Genomic DNA, 9,560 nt, shown 5'->3' with positions numbered 1-9,560 from the left:
TCAAATTCCACCGTCGGCTTTGGTGGGATTTGAATCTGTATCCCCATGCCATTAGCCTGGGTCTCTGGATTATTAGTCTGGTGAAATTACCACTGCCACCATCCTCCCCAATATATTCACCAACAGGATTTCTTCCTTATGCCCCCTAAATCTTTGACCTCTTTCGAATGTTTCACAGATACTAGGCGCTACTCCCTTTATTAATTCTGATCATTTTTTCCATGCTAATTCCTTGTTGGATTGAAACACATAAACCTCATTGTCTAGAATCCTAAGAAAATACTGAGTGGAAGATCTTTTCTTATGTGATGCGAGGCTGCCATCTTATAGCACGCAGGAAAGCCATCGGTGTGTATTCAGAATTTAAAGCCTGTATATAAGTAAATAAACAACCTTAAAATATAAGAGCAAAATACTACGGATGCTGGAATCTGAAACAAAAGCAGAAAATGCTGGAGAAACTCTGCAGGTCCAAAGGTGTGCGGGTGAAGTTGATTAAGCATGCTAAATTGCCCCTTAATGTCAGGAAGATTAGGAGAGTAAATATGTGGGATTACGAGGATAGGACAGGACCTGAGTGGGATTACTGTTGGTCCAGGCTCGATGGGCCATTTGGCCTCCTTCTGCACTGCAGATTCTATAATTCTGTGGAGAGAGAATAGAGCCAACATTTTGAGTCTGGATGATCTGAACTTGTTCTGACTAAGGGCAAGTTCAGGCCATCCAGACCTGAAATGTTGGTTCTATTCTGTCCCCCCGGAGGTTGTCAGACCTGCTGAGATTTTCCAGCATTTTTGGTTAATCTAAAAATGTTGTCAGGATGACAAAAGGATCCTTTATATTGTCCGCAATATCTGGATGACAATGTCTTGGAGTGTTTGCTAGTCTTTAAAACAGTCATGGTGAAGTCTATCATTTACCTCCATAACTTGAGTTCAATTCCAACTCAAGCTAATGAGTGAAAAAAAATCCTTTGTGACTGCTCACCAGGATTCTTATGTCAGGTAGGTTTTTGGACTCTGAAGTCAATTGTATAAATTTAAAGCACACAAAGTGTTTCTAAGTTGGCACTGAATTCAAAGTGTTGATCAGGTTCTGCTGGAAACCTGAAACAATGCAGCAACTCATCTTAGAACGGAAATATTTCTTAACATTTTAGAGGAAGAACCTCGAACCTTTCTATAAGGAATGTATGGATGAAAATCCTTGGAACAGATTGACAATTCACCCTCATGAATTAAACCAACAGTGTGGATTGGTACTTGTTTCTCCGATGGCACAGTGGTTAGTACTGCTGTCTCACAACGCCAGGGACCCCCGGTTCGATTCCCGGCTTGGGTCACTGTCTGTGTAGAGCCTGCACGTTCTCCCTGTGTCTGTGTGGGTTTCCTCTGGGTACTCTGATTTCCTCCCACATTCTGAAAGACGTGCTGGTTAGGTACATTGGACAGATGCACCGGAATGTGGCGACTAGGGGAATTTCATTGCAGTGTTAATGTAAGCCTTACTTGTGACTAATAAATAAACTTTTTACTTTACTGCCCCTTCACACCACATTCCCGCTGCAGCAGAATTTGGTGGCCGGCCAAATCTCCACTCACTGCAGCATGATGGGAAAATCCCACTGGTGTGAACAGTCGGAAAATTCCGGCCATTGAGTTCAATGGAAATTAATATCGGGAAGTTTCTATCTGGGGCTTGTGATCGTTGTAGCTTGATGGGTATTCATAATGACACCAGCAAAATGAAGACACCAGCAAAGCCTAATGGTTAAAAAACTCTGTATCAGGCTAAAGATTGCGGGAGCAGCAAAGAACAGGATGTGCAGCTATGGAACAAGCACAGGAGTTAATTGGATAGTGGCTGTTGCTGTGCCTTGAACAGACAGTGTTCGAACACAGATACCAGTGCTCCTGAGAGAATTACGACCCTTTGACAGAGGCACGACTCTGCGGCATTCATAACCAAAACAACAGTGATAATTAGTGCCTGAACTGTGAGTACATGACTGGAAGCATACCAGCACTATCTGTATAAGAAAGAGAGATTCGAAGACATCAGCAATCTGGGATCAACCATTTCAGAAGAAGGAGGAAGACTCTGAGTCTTGGACTCGGAGACATCCGAACAAAGTCCATTGGGAGGGAATCCGATTACTTTGCCCCATCACGGATAGTATTGAGGTCCAAGTCATGAGTTTGGATATTTTGTGAAGCTTTTGATACCTTTCAGATAAAATTTGTACAACAAAGTAGATCAGTGGTTAGTTACTTGGTGTAATACAAGGTAAAGACAGCGGTTGAATGCTTTGTGTATAATAAAGTTTAATGGCTGGTGTACTAGATTTGTGTGGAAGATACTTTTGTGATGATTTGGTAGAGTACAATAAAGGAGATTTGTTGTACAATAATTCGAGAGCTGAGTGCCTTTATTCACAGCATCAGTTGACCCGAGTTTGAGGGCAACAATCTGCAGTGACAGCTTTATGCCTGAGTAAAGCAGATAGGCAACCAAACCTTTCTCCCTCCACCCCCAAATCATTCCAGCAACAGCAGTGCTGAGAGATTGCAGTGTGTTCTGTATGGATAAGTGGTTCTCCTCATTAGAATCTATATTGTGTTGGAAGTGAAAATACCAGACTGTGAACTGAAGTTTGGAGCTAAGCACGGTGTTGAGGGAGCTTTACTTCGCATTTAAAAACCTCTATATCTGACCTGTGATGCTTTGTGCTGCAATTGGTAATTCAAATCCCAACATTGCCACATTCATTCGAACAAGTGCAAATATTCACCAAGCAGTGCAATAAACATAATAATATCATAGAATCCCTACCGTGCAGGAGGCGACCATTTGGCCCATCAAGTCTGCATCAACTCTCCAACGGAACATGCCAACCAGACCCTTTCCTGTAATCCCATGCATTTACCCCACTAATCCCCCTAAGGGGCAATTTAGCATGACCAATCCATTTAACATGCATATCTTTGGAATGTGAGAAGAACCCATGCAGACACGAGGAGAATGTATACACTCCACACAGACTGTGACCCGAGGCCAGAATTGAGCTCAGGTCCCTGGCGCTGTGAGGCAGCAGTGCTAACCACGGTGCCACTGTGCTGCCCAGAATGCCAGATCCCTCAATAAGGCATTGAGTGCCTTCATCCAAAGATGTGTGGGTTGGGTTAGGTTGGCCATGTTAAATTGATCCTAGTGACTGGTGGGGGGAGGGAAGGTTAGCAGACTAAATATGTGGGGTTATGGAAAATAGGGCATGGGTGAAATTGTGGTTGGTACAGACTTGGTGGGCCAAATGGCCTCCTTCTGCACTGTAGGGATTCCATGATCCTTTTATGATGAGTGCATCTAAACAGGAGGCTGGACATTAGCGACTCCCCCCTTCCCCCATTCCCCACCTCACTTCCCCAATCCCGCTCAGCCTCCAACACCTTGGAATCCACAAGCGAACATACCATTGTCATGCTCCCTCCCTGGCAAGACCCCCATCCATCACTGGGTTGATGTTGACAGCAGGATAAGAACCTTAAGTGGATATGAATTGCCCACCTAAGGGCCTCGGTTGATGGCAGGGTGAGAAGGTGCCCATGGGCCTTCCCGCTTTGGGTACGATCAAGGCGGATAGGGAAAGATTGTGGGTTCCCCATCCACCTGATTAAATGTCCTTCCCGTCACCAAAGATTTTGTAATGGATAGGGCTGAGAGGGAACTGAAACTCCAGTTCCCATCGCTCACTGTCCGTAATCAGTGTGTTATTTTTGAAAGGAAAGATATGTGCATTCCTTAATCCCTGAGTGTGGGAACAAGTTGAGTGACTAGCAGCAAGCTTTACATGGGTTAAAATGAAAAGGATTATTTATTCATGCGTTCACCTTGAAAATCTAACACTATATCACTCACTCACCCACTCACACACTGGAGGGAAACACAGTTAGAGATTAATGTACTTGCACAAGTTATAAACAAAAGCATAGTTGTCTTGGGATTGGCTTGTCTTGGGAAACACAGGATGTAGGCCTAGCAAAGACGCTTTTCATTTGTGTGAAGTGTAGTTGTTGAAATCAGTAGCTGAAATTGAGAGACTCATGAGCTGAAATCAGAGACTTATGTCCATAGACAAGGCAAGTGTCTCTCAGAGGCCAAGTTTTATGTTTTAAAAATGATTGGTGAGACAGGACGTGACAACATGAATAAGTTATGATAGACTCCATGTTTTCAGAGGAGCCAACTAGATTTTTTTCCACTGAATTTACAAAGATCACAGAATCACTACAGTGCAGAAGGAGGCCATTCTGTCTGCACCGACAACAATCCCACCTAAGCTCTATTCCCGTAAACCCACATAATTACCCTGCTAATCCCCTTGACACTAGGGTCAATTTAGCAATGTCAATCAACCTAACCTGCACATCTTTGGACTGTGGGAGGAAACCGGAGCACCCGGAGGAAACCCAAGCAAACAATGGGAGAAAGTGCAAACTCCGCACAGACAGTGACCCGAGGCCGGAATTGAACCTGGGTCCCTGACGCTGTGAGGCAGCAGTGGTACGGTGCCACCCCTAAAAATAGTCTTGCCCTCTCTGAGGATTGAACTCAGAACCTTCAGATTATGAGACTGATATGCTGCCTACTGCACTAAGAATGTACGGCTAAGCTTTGTCTAAACTTGTCTAAAGTTGTCTAAACTTTCTGATTGGATTTTGTCCAATATTTCAAGGATTTCTCCAATTTTTATGCCATATTCCACTTATTCTCAGCAGATGGCGTATTTGTGTAACTAAAATTGCTTTTCGATATTGATACAAGATCACATCTTAACTCTTCTCAGTGCCTGTTCCTGTCTCGAAGAACATAAGATCTTGCCTGAGCTCTGATAAACTTGAAGACAAAAGTGCAAAATTCCAGTGCCATACAATATCTAGAGTCTACCTTACAATGAACATGTAATATCCCTTCTGCTGCGAACTGAAAGTTGGGCATCTTAATTCCTACATTGCTTAAATCCAGAGAGCTAATTCATCATGTAGAAAAGAATCTAGCAATATAGATAATGTTATTCCTTAATGATGGAGGTGAATGGAACACGCTTGCAGTGTCAGGACCAGTAACTAGTGCCTGTCCCCAGGATGATGGAGCGGCCCCCAGTCCCTCTTGTTTTGTTCTCCTCCTTCCATTTCCGCTTACTGCTGTTTCTCTTGGTATCTTGAAGCTCCGATTAAGTTCCATTTAATGCAAGTCCTGTTTGTTTCCTTATCATTCAATCTTTGGAGTCTAGGTCGTATTCTATGCTGTAGTATCAGGTGTTCAGTTAGGAGTATGTGTGCTTATGTGTCTTCAGCCCACATACCGGAGCCTGGCCTCCAGGCATCTTGGAACCCCTCTCCACTAGACCAAGGCCTTGCTCGGTCAGGCTCTGTGTGGTAACTGGATGTAAAGGTCACCCAACATTGTAAGAATTCATGCACAGGCATCTTCCACTCCTTGAAATGGAGTTTGGTACTTGAGAAGTCAGTGGACAACCCCAACTGTGACAGACCAGAAGGGACCAGAAGGCGTTTCGACATTGTCATTTCTGCCCTAAATGAGCTATGGTGGGCAGGGGAAGGCCATCTTAAGGAACAAGGCAGTGATTACACTTTCTTCTGGGAAGGTAAACTAAAAGAAGATCTCTGCCTTCATAATGTTGGCTTTGCCATTAAAAACAAACTAGCTGGCCATCTCAGACACTCCCTTTGCAGCGTAAACAAATGCTTATGTTATCCTCAAATCCAAAGGACTGCCGAAGAATGAAAAGTGTCAGAATTTTACCTTGCTAGTTGCTGGAGCATATGGTTGGTGAATGTAATTATGCATTTTACTACAGACCTGTGTGCACTGTGGTAACCTGATGATCTTTCAAATGAGATGTTAAAATGAGGTTCTGTCTCCTGTCTTATGTGAATGTCAAGGGTCCCATATGACATTGTTGTGAAGAGTAGGGAGTTCTGTGTTGGTCTGGCCAATATTTTTCCCTCAGTCAGCATTATTAATAAAAGATTACACGGTCATCATCAGATTGTTGTTCTTGGGAGCTTGCTATACCCAAATTAGCTGCCAATATTTTCTACATTATTAAAGTGAAAATCTTTCACAAATGAGTGTCTGCTGTTAGGGATGAATTTTAGGGTTCTGACCCAGTGCAGAAATGGTGAAATACTTTCAAGTCAGGATGGGGTGTGAATCGGCGGGGAGCATACAGGTGTTCCCAGGTACCTGCTGCCTTTGTTCTTGTAATTGGTAGAGTTTGGAAGGTGCTGTCGAAGGAACCTTGGTAAGTCGCTATGGTGCATTTTGGAGATGGTACACGTGGCTGCAACTGTGCACCAAAAACAGAGGGAGTGAATGTGGTGGATGGAATGTCAATCATATGGGCTTACAATCCAATGCTTGTGATTTTAGTATGTGTATGATTGTTACTGTGAGAGGTGATACTCTAGTTAATTTTACTATCTGAGCTATCAAAATAAATAATTTTCAACATTCAATTGGATTCACTATGATAAGAATTAGCACCTTTCTGGTTGCAATGGATGCAAATGGCCATTTAGAATGCGTTATTCTTAATTATTGGTGTTAAATTTGCAAAGTGCATCTATTGTTTAGCATGTAGCCAATCTTTACCAAGGGTTCTGAAAGTTGAAGTTGTCTTCCTGCACTGTATAAATGACTGAGGTTTGCAATTTTTATCCAACTAGCCAACTACAAATCTCTTCCTTATCTGCTCCCAGTTCCTCTGTGCTGCATTGATTCTTTGCGCGTTGTTTCTTGCTAAGATTTCCTTTGCGTTGTATACAAATAGGAAGCATTCCTTTGTGAAGGAATAGCTCTCCAACTGCAAGATCCCTGAGGTTTTTCGAGGGCTGTACAGCATGGTTTCTTAATAAGGCATTTCCAGTCTTGGATCTTTCTCTCTCCGTGGTGAATGATGACTTCCCTTTCAAAGGCCACAGCTGCGAAAGGTATTCCATTCGCTCCCCTCATTCACCTTTGGCAAGTTCCCAGCACTCCAGCCCTGGAGTTCACACTGAAAGTATAATAAAAACCATCCCAATAGGATCTCATAAAATCATAGAATCCCTACAGTGCAGAGTGAGGCCATTCGAACCATGATCATCTATCTTTAACAATGCAATTGCCAAGGGAGGTAATTGCGACTGCATTGACAATGCATGCTGTTGTAGACTATAATGTAGTTAAGCTTAGAGATTGATTTTGTTAGGAACATGCTGGTTAGGTGCATTAGGTGCTAAATTCTCCCTCAGTGTACCTGAACAAGCACCGCAGTACAATGACCAGGGGACTTTCACAGTAACAGTGTTAATGTAAGCCTACTTGTGGCACTAACAAATAAAAACGTTTAAAAAACTTATTTTTTGCACCCCATATCCCTATCCCCATATTTATCCCACCAATCTCCCGAAACTACACACCTTGGGGCACCAAGGGGCAATTTAGCATGACCAATCCACCCAACCTATACATCTTTGGAGTGTGGGAGGAAGCCAGAGCACCTGGAGGAAACTCGCGCAGACACGGGGAGAATGTTAAACACCAGACAGTCACCCAAAGCCGGGATCAAACTCGGGCCCTTGGTGCAATTGCTCCTGGTGTAAAGCTTGATGCTCACTTGGTTTTCTTTCCAAAAATATGCTTTATTCATCACGTTTATAGAAATATATTACATGACTGTTCAAATAGGACATCATGTATGCTACAAACCAAATCAGTTTTTTTCCAATACTGTATGTTACTCAGTAGGTTTAAGATTACAGTTAATATTTACTTCAATCACTACATGTTCAACATATGGCTCACGGGGTTTTACAGTTTCCAGCCCCTGGGTGAGCTATGACTGAAGGGCCAAAGATGGTGACCTTTTCCCATAGTACCCTTGCATCTTCTGCCACAATCTTTAACGCGTCCTTTAGGACATAGTCCTGAAACCTTGGAATGTGCTGATCTGCAACACATGGTTCCAATAACATGGACAACTCTTTGCTGCACTGTGACACTTTGCCACTGTGCTACAGACTGGATGGGAGAGAACCACTGAAACCCCTTTACTCATCCCCATTGTCTCTAATCACTAAACATTTGAAAGGAACTTGTGTGTATGTGTTTCTAAACCCCTGAGTGTGTGGACAATTTGAATAACCAAGCTTTATGTCGGTTTAACTAAAAAGATTGATTATTTACATGCTCACCCTGAAATCTGGGCAGCATGGTGGTTAGCACTGCTCCCTCACAGTGTCAGGGACCCGAGTTCAAGTCCTGGCTTGGGGCACTGTCTGTGTGGAGTTTACACATTCTCCCTGTGTCTGTGTGGGGTTTCCTCTGGATGCTCCGGTTTCCTCTCACAGTCCAAAAGATATGCTGGTTAGGCACAATGGCCATGCTAAATTCTCCTTCAGCGTACCTGAACAGATGCCGGAGTGTGGCAACTAGGAGATTTTCACAGAAACTTCATTGCGGTGTTGAGGTAAGCCTACTTGTGACAATAATAAATACACTTTGAACCTTTAAATATCTGACTCTGTAGCACTCACAATCGCACACACAAATATACTCAAGAGCAATACAGTTGAAGAGAGTCGTGTACTTTTACAAATTCTAAACAAAAAGAATAGTTCACAATTCATACAATAGTGTACTGTTCAGGTAAACATATATTGCAGACCTGATGGGAAAGGTATCTTCACACCTCTGGGTGAAGGTCAACATATGTGGTCATGTTGTAAAGTGTTTTTTTTCGGATTCACTCAAAGAAATGGAAGGCAAAAGGTTAGTTGTTTGTAGCCTGATATCAGGAGTTTGTTTTGCAATATTGCTGGACCCTAAAGTGGGTAAGTAGACTCACAACACCAGGTTTCAGTCCAACCAGTTTATTTGATAGTAATCCTACAAGCTTTCAGAAACAGTGTTCCTTTGTCAGGAGTGTGGAAGGACTACGCCAAAGAGGGCCCAGACTCAGGGACCTTGTGAGATTACAGTCTCCGTTTTATCGCTGCCCTTTTTGCTGTTGCTGTTTCTTTCTCCAGATAGCACTTAAAAGTTAAAAAGGAGACCAACAAGGTTACCCTACCATGTGACCCCCTCAGAGTTCCCTTTTCTTAATATGATGTTGGTATTAGGTTGATTAGTAACAACTTGGTTTATTGTTCGAAAGCATTCATTCTGAGGGAGGTGGGGTGGGGGAGGGGTGGATGTGGTTGAGGAAATCACAGCCTTTGTTTCAAAAAGACCTATTTAATTCAGGAATGTCCCTTGGATGGTCTCAGGACAAGGGTACTTGGCATCCCTTGGTTGCAATCTATCAATTTGGCTCACTGAGACTGGGTGTCAGTTTTTGAATTCACAGATCTGGTCAGGTGACTTATGGCAACCATCTTTTGAAGCGCGTATTGCCCATTTTATGGAAAAAATAAGCTCCAACATACTCTACACTGAATAAATTTCTTATTTTTAAAAGTTATGAATCTGGCATGACAGCTGGAAGACTAGCAAAG

General features: G+C 43.0%; 1 non-coding gene across 1 annotated transcript; it reads right to left on the bottom strand.

Annotated features, from left to right (window-relative positions):
- Positions 1-4,587: 4,587 nt before the first annotated feature.
- On the bottom strand, positions 4,588-4,665 carry trnam-cau (transfer RNA methionine (anticodon CAU)). Its single transcript has one exon. It is a non-coding gene; the product is annotated as a tRNA-Met (tRNA).
- Positions 4,666-9,560: the final 4,895 nt, after the last annotated feature.

The sequence above is a fragment of the Carcharhinus amblyrhynchos genome, chromosome 19, assembly GCF_965287045.1.
Source record: "Carcharhinus amblyrhynchos chromosome 19, sCarAmb.v2.hapA, whole genome shotgun sequence".
NCBI lineage: Eukaryota > Metazoa > Chordata > Chondrichthyes > Carcharhiniformes > Carcharhinidae > Carcharhinus > Carcharhinus amblyrhynchos.
The sequence above is the reverse complement of the archived record's forward strand: the minus strand, read 5'-3'. Positions and strand labels throughout refer to the sequence as shown.